The following is a 16,953-nucleotide window of genomic DNA, read 5'->3' as shown; positions in this document are numbered from 1 at the left end:
GTATTTTGCAGGGGATGCTTGTCAGTGATACGGGTCTGTAGTTAAGTGCCTCCTCCCTATCACCTTTCTTGAAAATCAGTACGACATTTGCCTCCTTCCAGCAACTGGGCAATTCTCCCGACATAAGTGACTCATTAAAGATCATTGCCAGAGGCACGCTGAGAGCCTGCCCTGCCTCTTTTAGTATCCACGGAGATACTTTGTCTGGTCCAACCGCTTTAGTTGCATCCAGTGTTGTCAACTGTTTCATTACCTCCTTTGCTGTCACCTCTATATCTGATAGTCTTTCATCTAGGGTAATCTCTTCTAACAATGGGAGGCGCTCAGGCTCGGTTGTAAACACGCCATGGAAACTTACATTCAGTACCTCGCAGATTTCCTAGTCAATTTCTGAATATGCCCCTTCTGTTTTCCTCAGTCTTGTCACTTGGTCATTTACCGACATCTTCCTTCTTATATAGCTATGTAGGAATTTAGGTTGCTTTTTCGCTTTAATTGCAATATCATTCTCTTAATTTCTTAATTTCATTTCTCAATATCATTTCTCTTAATTTGGCCTTTAGAAACACAAGTTTCTAAAGGCCGTTCTTATGTTAGCCAACCTGGCATATGCTGCTGATGTTATCCTCTTGATATAAGCTTCAGAGGACAGGTCTGGCGTGATATCAACCCCCAGGTCTTTCTCTCTCTCTGACTCTTGAAGTATTTCATCTCCCAAGTGATACCTTGTATCTGGTCTCCTGCTTCCTACCCCTATCTCCATTACATTACATTTGCTTGGGTTAAACTCTAACATCCATTTGTTCTACCATTCCTGCAGCTTGTCCACGTCTTCTTGTGTGTGAGTGTGTGTGTGTGTGTGTGTGTGTGTGTGTGTGTGTGTGTGTGTGTGTGTGTGTGTGTGTGTGTGTGTGTGTGTGTAATCACCTAATTGCGCTTGCAGGGGTTGAGCTCTGGCTCTTTGGTCCCGCATCTCAACCGTCAGTCAACTGGTGTACAGGTTCCTGAGCCTATTGGGCTCTATCATATCTACATTTGAAACTGTGTATGGAGTCAGCCTCCACCACATCACTTCCTAGTGCATTCCATTTACTAACTACTCTGACACTGAAAAAATTCTTTCTAATGTCTCTGTGGCTCATTTGGGTACTCAGCTTCCACCTGTGTCCCCTTGTTCGCGTCCCTCCAGTGTTGAATAGTTCATCCTTGTTTACCCGGTCGAATCCCCTGAGGATTTTGTAGATTGTGATCATGTCCCCCCTTACTCTTCTGTCTTCCAGTGTCGTAAGGTGCATTTCCCGCAGCCTTTCCTCATAACTCATGCCTCTTAGTTCTGGGACTAGTCTAGTAGCATACCTTTGGACTTTTTCCAGCTTCGTCTTGTGCTTGACAAGGTACGGGCTCCATGCTGGGGCCGCATACTCCAGGATTGGTCTTACATATGTTGTGTACAAGATTCTGAATGATTCCTTACACAGGTTCCTGAACGCCGTTCTGATGTTAGCCAGCCTCGCATATGCCGCAGACGTTATTCTCTTTATGTGGGCTTCAGGAGACAGGTTTGGTGTGATATCAACTCCTAGATCTTTCTCTCTGTCTGTTTCATTAAGTACTTCATCTCCTATTCTGTATCCTGTGTCTGGCCTCCTGTTTCCACTGCCTAGTTTCATTACTTTGCATTTACTCGGGTTGAACTTCAACAGCCATTTGTTGGACCATTCACTCAGTCTATCTAGGTCATCTTGGAGCCTCCTACTATCATCCTCTGTTTCAATCCTCCTCATAATTTTTGCATCGTCGGCAAACATTGAGAGGAACGAATCTATACCCTCTGGGAGATCATTTACATATACCAGAAACAGTATAGGTCCAAGGACTGACCCCTGCGGGACTCCACTTGTAACGTCTCGCCAGTCAGAGACCTCACCCCTCACACAGACTAGTTGTCTCCTGGTGCTCCTGTATTAGGTACTCCTGTATCCACCGGAGTACCTTCCCTTTCACTCCAGCCTGCATCTCCAACTTTCGCACTAGCCTCTTGTGTGGCACTGTATCAAAGGCTTTCTGACAATCCAAAAATATGCAGTCTGCCCACCCTTCTCTTTCTTGCTTTATTTTTGTTGCCTGGTCATAGAATTCAAGTAACCCTGTGAGGCAGGACCTGCCATCCCTGAAACCATGTTGATGCTGTGTTACAAAGTTCCTTCGCTCCAGATGCTCCACTAGTTTTTTTCGCACAATTTTCTCCATCAGCTTGCATGGTATGCAGGTTAGGGACACAGGCCTGTAGTTCAGTGCCTCCTGTCTATCCCCTTTCTTGTATATCGGGACTACGTTAGCTGCTTTTCAAATATCTGGCAGTTCCCCTGTTGCCAGTGATTTGTTATACACTATGGAGAGTGGTAGGCACAGTTCTCCTGCTCCTTGCTTTAGAACCCAAGGTGAGATTCCGTCTGGGCCTATAGCCTTTGTCACATCCAACTCTAGTAAACACTTCCTTACTTCCCCGCTGGTAATCTCAAACTCTTCCAGTGGTTCCTTGTTAGCTATTCCCACTCTTATCTCTGGGATTTCTCATGGCTCTAAGGTGAAGACCTCCTGGAATTTCTTATTCAGTTCCTCACACACTTCTTTGTCGTTTGTAGTGAATCCTTCTGCCCCTATCCTTAATTTCATAACCTGTTCCTTTACTGTTGTTTTCTCCTGATGTGGCTATGCAGCAATTTAGGCTGAGTCTCTGCCTTGCTTGCGATGTCATTTTCGTATTGTCTTTCTGCCTGTCTTCTCATCGTGACATATTCGTTCCTGGCATTCTGGTATCTTTCTCTGCTCTCCAGTGTCCTGTTATTCCTATAGTTTCTCCATGCCCTTTTACTTTGCTGCTTAGCTAGCCCACATCTCTGATTAAACCATGGGTGTCTCATTTTAATTTCTCTGTTTTCCTTTTGGATGGGACAAACTTGTTTGCTGCGTCCTTGCACTTCTGTGTGATGTAATCCATCATATCTTGGGCCGTCTTTCCCCTGAGCTCTGTTTCCCATGCTATATCTGTTAGGAATTTTCTTATCCCCTCATAGTTTCCCTTTCGGTATGCTAACCTTTTTGTTTCGGTATCCCTCCTTGAGTTCAATAACCCTTCTACAATCAAGTACTCGAACACCAGTACACTGTGGTCGCTCATTCCTACTGGGTCCTCAAAACAGATTTTTCTTATGTCGGAATCGTTCAGAGTGAAGACTAGGTCGAGTCTCACTCACACACACACACTGTGTGTGTTTACTAGTTGTGTTTTTTTGCGGGGGTTGAGCTTTGCTCTTTCGGCCCGCCTCTCAACTGTCAATCAACTGTTTTCTAACTACTTTTTTTTTTTTTTTTTTTCCACACACCACACACACACACACACCCCAGGAAGCAGCCCGTGACAGCTAACTAACTCCCAGGTACCTATTTACTGCTAGGTAACAGGGGCACTTAGGGTGAAAGAAACTTTGCCCATTTGTTTCTACCTCGTGCGGGAATCGAACCCGCGCCACAGAATTACGAATCCTGCACGCTATCCACCAGGCTACGAGGCCCCTACGAGGCTACGATGTGTGTGTGTGTGTGTGAGTGTGTGTGTGTGTGTGTGTGTGAGTGTGTGTGTGTGTAGTAGGTGAGTGTGTGTTTAAAGGGTGTTTGTGTGTGTGAGGGTACTCACCGATTTGTACTCACCTATTTGTGCTTGCGGGGGTTGAGCTTTGGCTCGTTGGTCCCGCCTCTCAACTGTCAATCAACCGGTGTACAGGTTCCTGACCCTACTGGGCTCTATCATATCTACTTTTGAAACTGTGTATGAAGTCAGCCTCCACTACATCACTGCCTAATGCATTCCATCCATTAGCTACTCTGACACTGAAAAATTTCCTTCTAATGTCCCTGTGGCTCATGTGGGTACTCACTTTCCACCTGTGTCCCCTTGTTCGCGTACCACCAGTGTTGAATAGCTTATCCTTGTTTACCCGGTCGAATCCCCTGAGGATTTTGTAGATTGTGATCATGTCCCCCCTTACTCTTCTGTCTTCCAGTGTCGTAAGGTGCATTTCCCGCAGCCTTTCCTCATAACTCATGCCTCTTAGTTCTGGGACTAGTCTAGTAGCATACCTTTGGACTTTTTCCAGCTTCGTCTTGTGCTTGACAAGGTACGGGCTCCATGCTGGGGCCGCATACTCCAGGATTGGTCTTACATATGTTGTGTACAAGATTCTGAATGATTCCTTACACAGGTTCCTGAACGCCGTTCTGATGTTAGCCAGCCTCGCATATGCCGCAGACGTTATTCTCTTTATGTGGGCTTCAGGAGACAGGTTTGGTGTGATATCAACTCCTAGATCTTTCTCTCTGTCTGTTTCATTAAGTACTTCATCTCCTATTCTGTATCCTGTGTCTGGCCTCCTGTTTCCACTGCCTAGTTTCATTACTTTGCATTTACTCGGGTTGAACTTCAACAGCCATTTGTTGGACCATTCACTCAGTCTATCTAGGTCATCTTGGAGCCTCCTACTATCATCCTCTGTTTCAATCCTCCTCATAATTTTTGCATCGTCGGCAAACATTGAGAGGAACGAATCTATACCCTCTGGGAGATCATTTACATATACCAGAAACAGTATAGGTCCAAGGACTGACCCCTGCGGGACTCCACTTGTAACGTCTCGCCAGTCAGAGACCTCACCCCTCACACAGACTAGTTGTCTCCTGGTGCTCCTGTATTAGGTACTCCTGTATCCACCGGAGTACCTTCCCTTTCACTCCAGCCTGCATCTCCAACTTTCGCACTAGCCTCTTGTGTGGCACTGTATCAAAGGCTTTCTGACAATCCAAAAATATGCAGTCTGCCCACCCTTCTCTTTCTTGCTTTATTTTTGTTGCCTGGTCATAGAATTCAAGTAACCCTGTGAGGCAGGACCTGCCATCCCTGAAACCATGTTGATGCTGTGTTACAAAGTTCCTTCGCTCCAGATGCTCCACTAGTTTTTTTCGCACAATTTTCTCCATCAGCTTGCATGGTATGCAGGTTAGGGACACAGGCCTGTAGTTCAGTGCCTCCTGTCTATCCCCTTTCTTGTATATCGGGACTACGTTAGCTGCTTTTCAAATATCTGGCAGTTCCCCTGTTGCCAGTGATTTGTTATACACTATGGAGAGTGGTAGGCACAGTTCTCCTGCTCCTTGCTTTAGAACCCAAGGTGAGATTCCGTCTGGGCCTATAGCCTTTGTCACATCCAACTCTAGTAAACACTTCCTTACTTCCCCGCTGGTAATCTCAAACTCTTCCAGTGGTTCCTTGTTAGCTATTCCCACTCTTATCTCTGGGATTTCTCATGGCTCTAAGGTGAAGACCTCCTGGAATTTCTTATTCAGTTCCTCACACACTTCTTTGTCGTTTGTAGTGAATCCTTCTGCCCCTATCCTTAATTTCATAACCTGTTCCTTTACTGTTGTTTTCTCCTGATGTGGCTATGCAGCAATTTAGGCTGAGTCTCTGCCTTGCTTGCGATGTCATTTTCGTATTGTCTTTCTGCCTGTCTTCTCATCGTGATATATTCGTTCCTGGCATTCTGGTATCTTTCTCTGCTCTCCAGTGTCCTGTTATTCCTATAGTTTCTCCATGCCCTTTTACTTTGCTGCTTAGCTAGCCCACATCTCTGATTAAACCATGGGTGTCTCATTTTAATTTCTCTGTTTTCCTTTTGGATGGGACAAACTTGTTTGCTGCGTCCTTGCACTTCTGTGTGATGTAATCCATCATATCTTGGGCCGTCTTTCCCCTGAGCTCTGTTTCCCATGCTATATCTGTTAGGAATTTTCTTATCCCCTCATAGTTTCCCTTTCGGTATGCTAACCTTTTTGTTTCGGTATCCCTCCTTGAGTTCAATAACCCTTCTACAATCAAGTACTCGAACACCAGTACACTGTGGTCGCTCATTCCTACTGGGTCCTCAAAACAGATTTTTCTTATGTCGGAATCGTTCAGAGTGAAGACTAGGTCGAGTCTCACTCACACACACACACTGTGTGTGTTTACTAGTTGTGTTTTTTTGCGGGGGTTGAGCTTTGCTCTTTCGGCCCGCCTCTCAACTGTCAATCAACTGTTTTCTAACTACTTTTTTTTTTTTTTTTTCCACACACCACACACACACACACACCCCAGGAAGCAGCCCGTGACAGCTAACTAACTCCCAGGTACCTATTTACTGCTAGGTAACAGGGGCACTTAGGGTGAAAGAAACTTTGCCCATTTGTTTCTACCTCGTGCGGGAATCGAACCCGCGCCACAGAATTACGAATCCTGCACGCTATCCACCAGGCTACGAGGCCCCTACGAGGCTACGATGTGTGTGTGTGTGTGTGAGTGTGTGAGTGTGTGTGTGTGTGTGTGTGTGAGTGTGTGTGTGTGTAGTAGGTGAGTGTGTGTTTAAAGGGTGTTTGTGTGTGTGAGGGTACTCACCGATTTGTACTCACCTATTTGTGCTTGCGGGGGTTGAGCTTTGGCTCGTTGGTCCCGCCTCTCAACTGTCAATCAACCGGTGTACAGGTTCCTGACCCTACTGGGCTCTATCATATCTACTTTTGAAACTGTGTATGAAGTCAGCCTCCACTACATCACTGCCTAATGCATTCCATCCATTAGCTACTCTGACACTGAAAAATTTCCTTCTAATGTCCCTGTGGCTCATGTGGGTACTCACTTTCCACCTGTGTCCCCTTGTTCGCGTACCACCAGTGTTGAATAGCTTATCCTTGTTTACCCGGTTGATTCCCCTGAGGATTTTGTAGGTTGTGATCATGTCTCCCCTTACTCTTCTGTTCTCCAGGGTCGTAAGTTGCATTTCCCGCAGCCTTTCCTCGTAACTCATGCCTCTTAGTCCTGGGACTAGTCTAGTGGCATACCTTTGGACTTTTTCTAGCTTCATCTTGTGCTTGACAAGGTGCAGGCTCCATGCTGGGGCCGCATACTCCAGGATTGATCTTACATATGTGGTGTACAAGATTCTGAATGATTCCTTACACAGGTTCCTGAACGCTATTCTGATGTTAGCCAGCCTCGCATATGCCGCAGACGGTATTCTTTTTATGTGGGCTTCAGGAGACAGGTTTGGTGTGATATGAACTCCTAGATCTTTCTCTCTGTCCGTTTCGTTAAGTACTTCATCTCCTATTCTGTATCCTGTGTCTGGCCTCCTGTTTCCACTGCCTAGTTTCATAACTTTGCATTTACTCGGGTTGAACTTCAACAGCCATTTGTTGGACCATTCACTCAGTCTGCCTAGGTCATCTTGTAGCGTGTAGAGTGTGTGTTTATGAGTGTGTGTCTTTATAGGTGTGTGTGTGTGTGTAGGTGTCACTTCCACCTAGGTGTCAATAATCCTGTGTGTGGGCACTTGTATATAGCCTGGCATCCCGTTTTCCAGAGCCACAAACACACTGGGTTTGATAGGAACCTCTATTACTCTGGTTTTACAGAACTATGCTATATTTTAAGTTAATATTGAAACTCAAACTGTACACCTTATTGATGACCTAGAGAGAGAGGGGACTTACTGCCAGCTGCCCCGCTAACACATCTAAGTGAGTTTTATAGATGTTTGTATATCAGGGTTGAGTTGGCTTCATTACCACGTGGTCCACTCCTCGCTGCTGGCACTGTGATGTCAACACTCTTTCTTCTATACTTTCTTTATTTAACGTTGTTAGAATTCACTACATGCTGATCACTGCGTAGCTGTACACTGACTAGGAACAAAACTATGTTTTTTGCTGTGACACTTATGTATCCCGAGATTCTGTGCTAAATTCCCGGACCGCGGCTCCCACCCTTGTGTCTCCCTCCACGGCTGACAGGACTCAATGTGTGTGTGTGTTTTCGCCTATTTGTGCTTGCAGGGGTTGAGCTCTGCTCTTTCGGCCCGCCTCTCAATTGTCACTCAATCAATTGTTAGTACTATTTTTTTTCTTCACTCCCACCCACAGATCCATTAAGGAAGCAGCCCGTAACAGTTGTCTAACTTCCAGTTACCTATTTACTACTAGGTAACAGAGGCATGAGGGTGAAAGAACCTCTGCCCATTTTGTTTCTGCCGGCCCCGGGAATCGAATCCAGGTCCACATGACTACGTCTCAAGCGTGCTGTCCTCTCAGCCACCGGCCTTCTTAGGAGTGGAGTGTGCATGTGTGTATGTATGTGTGTGTGTGTGTGTGTGTGTGTGTGTGTGTGTGTGTGTGTGTGTGTGTGCTCACCTAATTGTGCTTGAGGGGGGATGAGCTCTGGGTCTTTGGTCCCGCCTCCCCAACTGTCAAGCAACTGGTGTACAGGTTCCTGGGCTCTATCATATTTTCATTTGAAACTGTGTATGGAGTCAGCCTCCACCACATCACTGCCTAATGCATTCCATCTGTTAGCTACTCTGACACTGAAAAAGTTCTTTCTAACGTCCCTGTGGCTCATTTGGGAACTCAGTTTCCACCTGTGTCCCCTTGTTCGCATACCACCCGTGTTAAACAGTTTATCTATGTACCCCTGTCAATTCCTCTGAGAATTTTGTACTTGTGATCAAATCTCCCCTTGCTCTTCCTTCTTCTAGTGTCGTGAGGTGCATTTCCCGCATCCTTTCTTCGTAACTTATGCCTCTTAGTTCTGGGACTAGCCTAGTGGCATATCTCTGAACTTTTTCAAGCTTCGCCTAGTGCTTGACCAGGTACGGGCTCCATGCTAGGGCCGCAATACTCCAGGATTTGCCTTACATATGTTGTATACAAGGTTCTGAATGATTCTTTACACAGGTTCCTGTAGGCAGTTCTGATGTTAGCCAGCCTCACATACACCACAGATATTATTCTTTTGATGTGGGCCTCAGGAGACAGGGTTGGTGTGATAATAGCTCCTAGATCCTTCTCTCTGTCCGTTTCATGAACGACTTTATGTCCTATTCTATATCCTGTGTCTGGCCACCTGTTTCCACTGTCTAGTTTCATTACCTTACATTTACTCGGGTTGAACTTTAGTAGCAATTTGTTGGACCATTCATGCAGTCTGTCTAGGTCATCTTGTAGTCTCATACTGTCTTCCTCTGTCTTAATCCTCCTCATAATTTTTGTATCATTAGCAAAAATGAGAGGAATGATTCTATACCATCTGGAAGATCATTTACATATATATAAGAAACAGTTTGGGTCCAAGGACTGAACACTGCAGAACCCCACTGGTGACGTCTCGACAATCTGAGACCTCACCCCGCACAGTGACTCGCTGCCTTCTGTTACTTAGGTACTCCCTTATCCAATGGAATACCCTCATTTTCACTCCTGCCTGCATCTCCAGCTTTCGCACTAGTTTCTGGTGTGGCACTGTGTCAAAGGCTTTCTGGCAAAAGCCTTTGACTCAAATCCAAAAATATGCAGTCTGGTCACCCCCTCTCTTTCTTGTCTGATTCTTGTTGCCTGATCGTAGAATTCAATTAATCCTGTGAGGCATGACTTGCCATGTTGGTGTTGTGACACAAAGTTCCTTCGCTCCAGGTGTTCGACTAGCTTTTTTCGCACAATTTTCTCCATTAACTTGCATGGTATGCAAGTTACGGACACTGGCCTGTAGTTCAGTGCCTCCTGTCTAGCCCCCTTTCTTGTATATCAGGACTACGTTTGCCACCTTCCAAATTTCTGGCAGCTCACCTGTTACCAGTGATTTGTTATACACCATGGAAACTGGCAGGCAGAGTGCTTCTGCTCCTTCCTTTAGTATCCAATGTGATATTCCTTCCGGGCCTTTAGCCTTTGTCACATTCCACTCTATCAAAAGCTTCCTTACATCTCCACTGGCAATTTCAGATTCCTCTAGTGGTGCCTGGTTAATTATTCCTTCACTTATCTCTGGAATTTCTCCTTGCTCTAATGTGAAGACTTCCTGGAATTTCATATTGAGTTCCTCACACACTTCTTTGATGTTTGTAGTTAATCTGTCTGCCCCAATCCTCAGTTTCATCACCTTTTCCTTCACTGTTGACTCTCTCCTGATGTGGCTGTGCAGCAATTCGGGATGGGTCTTAGCCTTGCTTGCTATGTCGTTTTCATAGTGCCCTTCTGCCTCTCTTTTCACCCTGATGTATTCATTCCAGGCTCTCTGGTAATCTTCTCTGCTCTCAAGTGTTCTGTTATTTCTATAGTTTCTCCATGCTCTTTTACTTTGTTGCTTAGCTAGCTTACATCTCTGATTAAACCATGGGTTTCTCATCTCCATTTAATTTTTTACCTTTTGGGCCGGGATAAACATTTCTGCTTCCTCCTTACACTTCTGTGTGATGTAGTCCATCATGTCTTGGGCAGTCTTTCCCCTTAGCTCTGATTCCTATGTTTTATTCGTTGGGAATTTTCTTATCTCCTCGTAATTTCCCTTACGGAATGCTAGCCTTTTGCTTTCAGTTCCCTTTCTCGAGTACTTTAGCCCTTCTTCAACCAGATACTCAAACGTCAGTACAATGTGATCGCTCATTCCTACTGGGGCCTCGAAGCCAATTTCCCTTTTGTCGGAGTCATTCTGAGTGAAAACTAGGTCGAGTCTCGCAGGTTCATCGTTTCTCCTCATCCTAGTGGGTTCCCTGACATGTTGACTTAGAAAGTTTCTTGTCGCCACCTCCATTAGTTTGGCTCTCCGTGTATCATCTCCATGCGGTTTCTTGTTCTCCCAGTCTAGCCTTCCGTGATTGAAGTCCCCCATGATGAGCAGATGAGATCGATTTCTACAGGCAGCAGAGGCTGCCCTCTCAATTATGTTATTAACTGTCATGTTGTTTTCTGTCAGACTCTTGCCTGAGTCTTCTGTCATTTGGTGGAGGTTATATATCACCGCTACTACTACTCTAGGTCCTCCCATCGTCATGGTGCCTGCTTTGTAGTCTCTAAACCCTTCACAGCCCGGGATAGCCATCTCTTTAAAACTCCATTCCTTTCTCATGAGCAGGGCCACTCCGCCTCCTCGCTCTACCCTCCCTCTCTTTCCTGTGTGTGTGTGTGTGTGTGTGTATGTGTGTATGTGTGTGTGTGTGTGTGTGTGTGTGTGTGTGTGTGTGTGTGTGTGTGTGTTTACTAGTGATTACTAGTTGTGTTTTTGCGGGGGTTGAGCTTTGCTCTTTCGGCCCGCCTCTCAAATGTCAATCAACTGTTTACTAACTACTAACTACTTTTTTTTTTTTTTTTTCTCCACACCACACACACACACACACACACCCCAGGAAGCAGCCCGTGACAGCTGACTAACTCCCAGGTACCTATTTACTGCTAGGTAACAGGGGCACTTAGGGTGAAAGAAACTTTGCCTATTTGTTTCTGCCTCGTGCGGGAATCGAACCCGCGCCACAGAATTACGAGTCCTGCGCGCTATCCACCAGGCTACGAGGCCCCTGAAGGTGCTTGTGGGGGGTTAAGCTCTGGCTCTTTGGTCCCGCATCTCTACCGTCAATCAACAGGTGTACAGGTTCCTGAGCCTATTGGGCTCTATCATATCTACACTTGAAACTGTGTATGGAATCAGCCTCCACCACATCACTTCCTAATGCATTCCATTTGCCAACCACTCTGACACTAAAAAAGTTTTTTCTAATATCTCTGTGGCTCATTTGGGCACTCAGTTTCCACCTGTGTCCCCTAGTGCGTGTGCCTCTTGTGTTAAATAGCCTGTCTTTATCTACCATCTCAATTCCCTTGAGAATCTTGAATGTGGTGATCATGTCCCCGCTAACTCTTCTGTCTTCCAGCGAAGTGAGGTTTAATTCCCGTAGCCTCTCCTCGTAGCTCATACCTCTCAGGTCGGGTACTAGTCTGGTGGAAAACCTTTGAACCTTTACCAGTTTGGTCTTATCCTTGACTAGATATGGACTCCATGCTGGGGCTGCATACTCCAGGATTGGCCTGACATATGTGGTATACATAGTTCTGAATGATTTCTTATACAAGTTCCTGAATGCCGTTCTTATGTTGGCCAGCCTGGCATATGCCGCTGATGTAATCCTCTTGATATGAGCTGCAGGGGATAGGTCTGGCGTGATGTCAACCCCCAAGTCCTTTTCTCTCTATGTCTCATGAAGAATTTCATCTCCCAGATGATACCTAGTGTCTGGCCTCCTGCTCCCTACGCTTATCTTCATTACATTACATTTGGTTGGGTTAAACTCTAACAACTATTTGTTCGACCATTCCTTCAGCTTGTCTATGTCTACTTGAAGCCTCATGCAGTCCTCCTCTGTCTTAATCCTTCTCATAATTTTGGCATCGTCCACAAACATTGAGAGAAATGAGTCTATATCCTCCGGGAGATCATTTACATATATCAGAAACAAGATAGGACCGAGTACAGAACCCTGTGGGACCGCACTGGTGACTTCACGCCAATCCGAGGTCTCACCCCTCACCGTAACTCTCTGCTTCCTATTGCTCAGGTACTCCCTTATCTACTGGAGCACCTTACCAGCTACACCTTCCTGTTTCTCCAGCCTATGTACCAGCCTCTTATGCGGTACTGTGTCAAAGGCTTTCCGACAACCCAAGAAAATGCAGTCCGCCCAGCCTTCACTTTCTTGCTTAATCTTTGTCACCTGGTTGTAGAATTCTATTAAGCCAGTCAGGCAAGATTTACCCTACCTGAATCCATGTTGTCGATTTGTCACGAAGTCTCTTCTCTCCAGATGTGTTACTAGGTATTGTCTCACGATCTTCTCCATCACCTTGCATGTTATACAAGTCAAGGACACTGGCCTGTAGTTCAGTGCCTGTTGCCTGTTGCCCTTTCTGTATATTGGGACCACATTCACCGTCTTCCATATTTCTGGTAAGTCTCCCATCTCCAGTGACCTACTATACACTATGGACAGTGGCAAGCAAAGTGCCTCTGCACACTCTTTCAGTACCAATGGTGAGATCCCATCTGGATCAACATCCTTTCTAACATCCACATCCAGCAGGTGTCTCTTGACCTCCTCACTTGTAATTTCGAACTATTCCAAGACCGCCTGGTTTACTTCCCTTTCTCCTAGCACAGTGACCTCACCTTGTTCTATTGTGAAGACCTCCTGGAACCTCTTGTTGAATTCTTCACACACCTCTTTGTCATTTTCTGTATATCTGTCTTCGCCTGTTCTAAGTTTCATTACCTGTTCTTTCACTGTTGTTTGCCTCCTGATGTGTCTATGGAGTAAATTTGGTTCGGTCTTGGCTTTCTTTGCTATATCATTTTCATAATTTTTCTCTTCTTTTCTACTCACCCTAACATACTCATTCCTGGTTCTCTGGTATCTCTCTTTGCTTTCTGGTGTTCTGTAATTCCAGAAGTTCCTCCACGCCCTTTTGTTCAGTTTCTTCGCTTCCATACATGCCCTGTTATACCATGGATTCTTCTGTTGCTTCTCGGATTTTTCCCTTTCGGCCGGGATGAACCTGTTTACTGCCTTCTAACACTTTCGGGTAACATAGTCCATCATACCTTGTACAGACTTATCTCTGAGGTCTGTGTCCCAAGGTATTTCACTTAGGAAACTTCTCATCTGTTCATAATTCCCCTTTCGGTATGCCAGCCTTTTGATTCCTAGTTCTTTTTTCGGGGAGATAATTCCTAGCTCTACCAGGTACTCAAAGTTCAATACACTGTGATCACTCATTCCCAAGGGCGCTTCCATCTTAACTTCCCTTATATCCCACTCATTTAGGGTAAATATCAAATCAAGCATTGCTGGTTCATCTTCTCCTCTCATTCTTTTTGGTTCCTTGATGTGCTGGCTTAGAAAGTTTGTTGTTGCCACGTCCAGCAGCTTAGCTCTCCATGTTTCTGGTCCTCCATGCGGGTCTCTGTTCTCCCAATCTATCTTCCCATGGTTGAAGTCTCTCATAATTAGTAGTCCAGATCCATTCCTGCTATCAACAGAAGCTGCTCTTTCTATTATGTTAATGGTGGCCATGTTGTTTCTATCATATTCCTGTCTGGGTCTTCTGTCATTTGGTGGTGGATTATATATGACTACGACTATAATTTTTTCCCCTCCAGTTGTTATGGAACCTGCTATGTAGTCACTGAAACCTTCATAGCCCTGAATAACCATCTCCTCAAAATCCCAGCCTTTTCTTACCGGCAGGGCTACACCACCACCACTTCTTCCTTTCCTCTCTTTCCTCATAACATAATAGTCCTGTGGGAACACTGCATTTGTTATCGTTTTCGTTAGCTTTGTTTCTGTGAGGGCTATTATGTCTGGGTTTTCCTCTAGTACACGTTCTCCAAGCTCATTTGCTTTATTTGTAATTCCATCTATGTTAGTGTACATTGCTTTGAGGCTCACTTTCTTCTGTCCCTTCTCAAATCACCTCCTTGGTGAGTGTTCTGCTGGTGGGGGAGGCTGTTCCATGAGTTCGAGGACTTGTGAGATGGATAACAGGGTCTCAAAGGATACTGGGATGAAGGGCGGGAGATCCAGTGAAGGGGGAGGGACAAGGAGGGTATGGGGTGAAAGGGGAGGGAGAACAGGAAGGAAAGGGGGGGGTGGGGAACTCGGCAGGAGGAGGACGGGGGGTAGAAGGGTGGGGGGGGGGAGGGAGATTTGGCTGAACATTTGAGTAGGGGCAGGGAGGGTTTGGGGTAGGGGGTTTCCTATGCAGCAGAGGGTGGCGGGGTTGTCCTCCCCGCTGGTATTACTAGGTAGCTGGTTGTGGGTTCCCCCCTCGCCTCTGGGGGTGTTGTGTTGGGAGTTGTGACTTCCTGGTTTTCCCCTCTTGCCCTGCGCCTCTTCCTTGCTTCTGCCACCACGGCTCTCACTTCCCTCGTCATGTGTCTCTGGAGGAATACATTTTTGAAGTCCCCCACGTTTTTCAGGCAGCCTTTCCTTGATAGAATCTCCTTTGTGCTCTCGTTTGCAAACACTATCTTTATCACTCGGTCTCGGTCTTTATTGTACCATCCTAGCCTGAAAACCTTCTCAATGCTATGCTCAGCCCCTTCCATGTCAAGTGCCTTCAGTACTTCATTCACTGCCACTTTGTCCTTGTCATTCCACTCTGTCATATTGGAGCCTTCCTGCTCTTTAATACCCACAGCAACCACTGGTCTGTTCCTTTCTAGCAGTTGGCTAGTGGAGTGTGCCGCCTCCTGTGAGGTGGCTGCTTTCATGGCCACCTCCATCACTGCAGACATTACTTCAGAGTTATTTTTTTTTAGCATTTCTGCAAATGTTGCTTTTATTGTGGCATTCTCTTCCAAAAAACTATAATCACCTTTTCCCTGGATGATTTTCTGAGTCTCAGCCTCAATACCATTTTCTTTAAGGGCTCTAATCTCCTCCTTTGCTGCTGTCAGCTCTCTTTTCAGGTTGCTTATTTCGTTCTTCATTTCCTGCATCATTTCTTGCATCTCACTCTTGATGTCCTCCAGAAACTGGGCAAACATTTCCTTCATTTCATCACCTTGACTTTTCCCTGTTCCCCTGGTACCTCTGGCTGTCATGCTTGCTCATGTTCCTATAGTTGTGCCGTGAAAGGATTTGCCAGGAGGGCAGAGCGGGATGAGGGGGGGAGAGAGAGAGAGAGAGAGAGAGAGAGAGAGAGAGAGAGAGAGAGAGAGAGAGAGAGAGAGAGAGAGAGAGAGAGAGAGAGAGAGAGAGAGACAGAGACAGAGAGAGAGAGAGACAGAGAGAGAGAGAGAGAGAGAGAGAGAGAGAGAGAGAGAGAGAGAGAGAGAGAGAGAGAGAGAGAGAGAGAGAGAGAGAGACAGACAGACAGACAGAGAGAGAGACAGACAGAGAGAGAGACAGACAGACAGACAGAGAGAGAGAGAGAGAGAGAGAGAGAGAGAGAGAGAGAGAGAGAGAGAGAGAGAGAGAGAGAGAGAGAGAGAGAGAGATAAAGGGTGAGATAAATGGGTGGGTGTGGGCGATCCGACCCTTCTACTGAAGTGAGAAGAAAGTAGGGGGGGAGGGGGGGGGAGATGGAGAGAGAAGAGGGAGGGAGAGAGAGAGGGAGGAGAGCAGGAGAGAGAGGAGAGGGAGAGAGATGGAGAGGGAGAGAGGGGGGTGAGGGAGAGACGGGGTGAGGGAGAGACGGGGCGAGGGAGAGAGGGGGAGAGAGAAGGAGGGTGGGGGGGAGTTGTGTGTGTGTGTGTGTACTCACCTAGTTGTGTTTGCGGGGGGTAGAGCTCTGGCTCTTTGGTCCCGCCTCTCAACCGTCAATCAACAGGTGTACAGATTCCTGAGCCTATTGGGCTCTATCATATCTACACTTGAAACTACATTTAACTATCTATGTAACTATTTACATGAAACTATCATATCTACATTGAAAAGTGTGTATGGAGTCAGCCTCCACCACATCACTGCCTAATGCATTCCATCCGTTAACTACTCTGACGCTGAAAAAGTTCCTTCTAACGTCCCTGTGGCTCATGTGGGAACTCAGTTTCCACCTGTGTCCCCTTGTTCGGGTACCACCAGAGCTGAATAGTTTATTGTTGTTTACCCGGTCGATTCCTCTGAGGATTTTGTAGGTTGTGATCATGTCTTCCCTTAATCTTCTGTCTTCCAGTGTCGTAAGGTGCATTTTCCACAGCCTTTCCTCATAACTCATGCCTCTTAGTTATGGGACTAGTCTAGTGGCATACCTTTGGACTTTTTCCAGCTTCGTCTTGTGCTTGACAAGGTACGGGCTCCATGCTGGGGCTGCATATTCCAGGATTGGTCGTACATATGTGGTGTACAAGATTCTGAATGATTCCTTACACAGGTTCCTGAACGCTGTTCTGATGTTAGCCAGCCTCGCATATGCCGCAGACGTTATTCTTTTTATGTGGGCTTCAGGAGACAGGTTTGGTGTGATATAGATTTTTCTCTCTGTCCGTTTCATTAAGTACTTCATCTCCTATTCTGTATCATTACTTTGCATTTACTCGGG

Source organism: Procambarus clarkii, chromosome 34 (genome assembly GCF_040958095.1).
Source record: "Procambarus clarkii isolate CNS0578487 chromosome 34, FALCON_Pclarkii_2.0, whole genome shotgun sequence".
Classification (NCBI taxonomy): domain Eukaryota; kingdom Metazoa; phylum Arthropoda; class Malacostraca; order Decapoda; family Cambaridae; genus Procambarus; species Procambarus clarkii.
Note: the sequence above shows the minus strand (reverse complement) of the source record.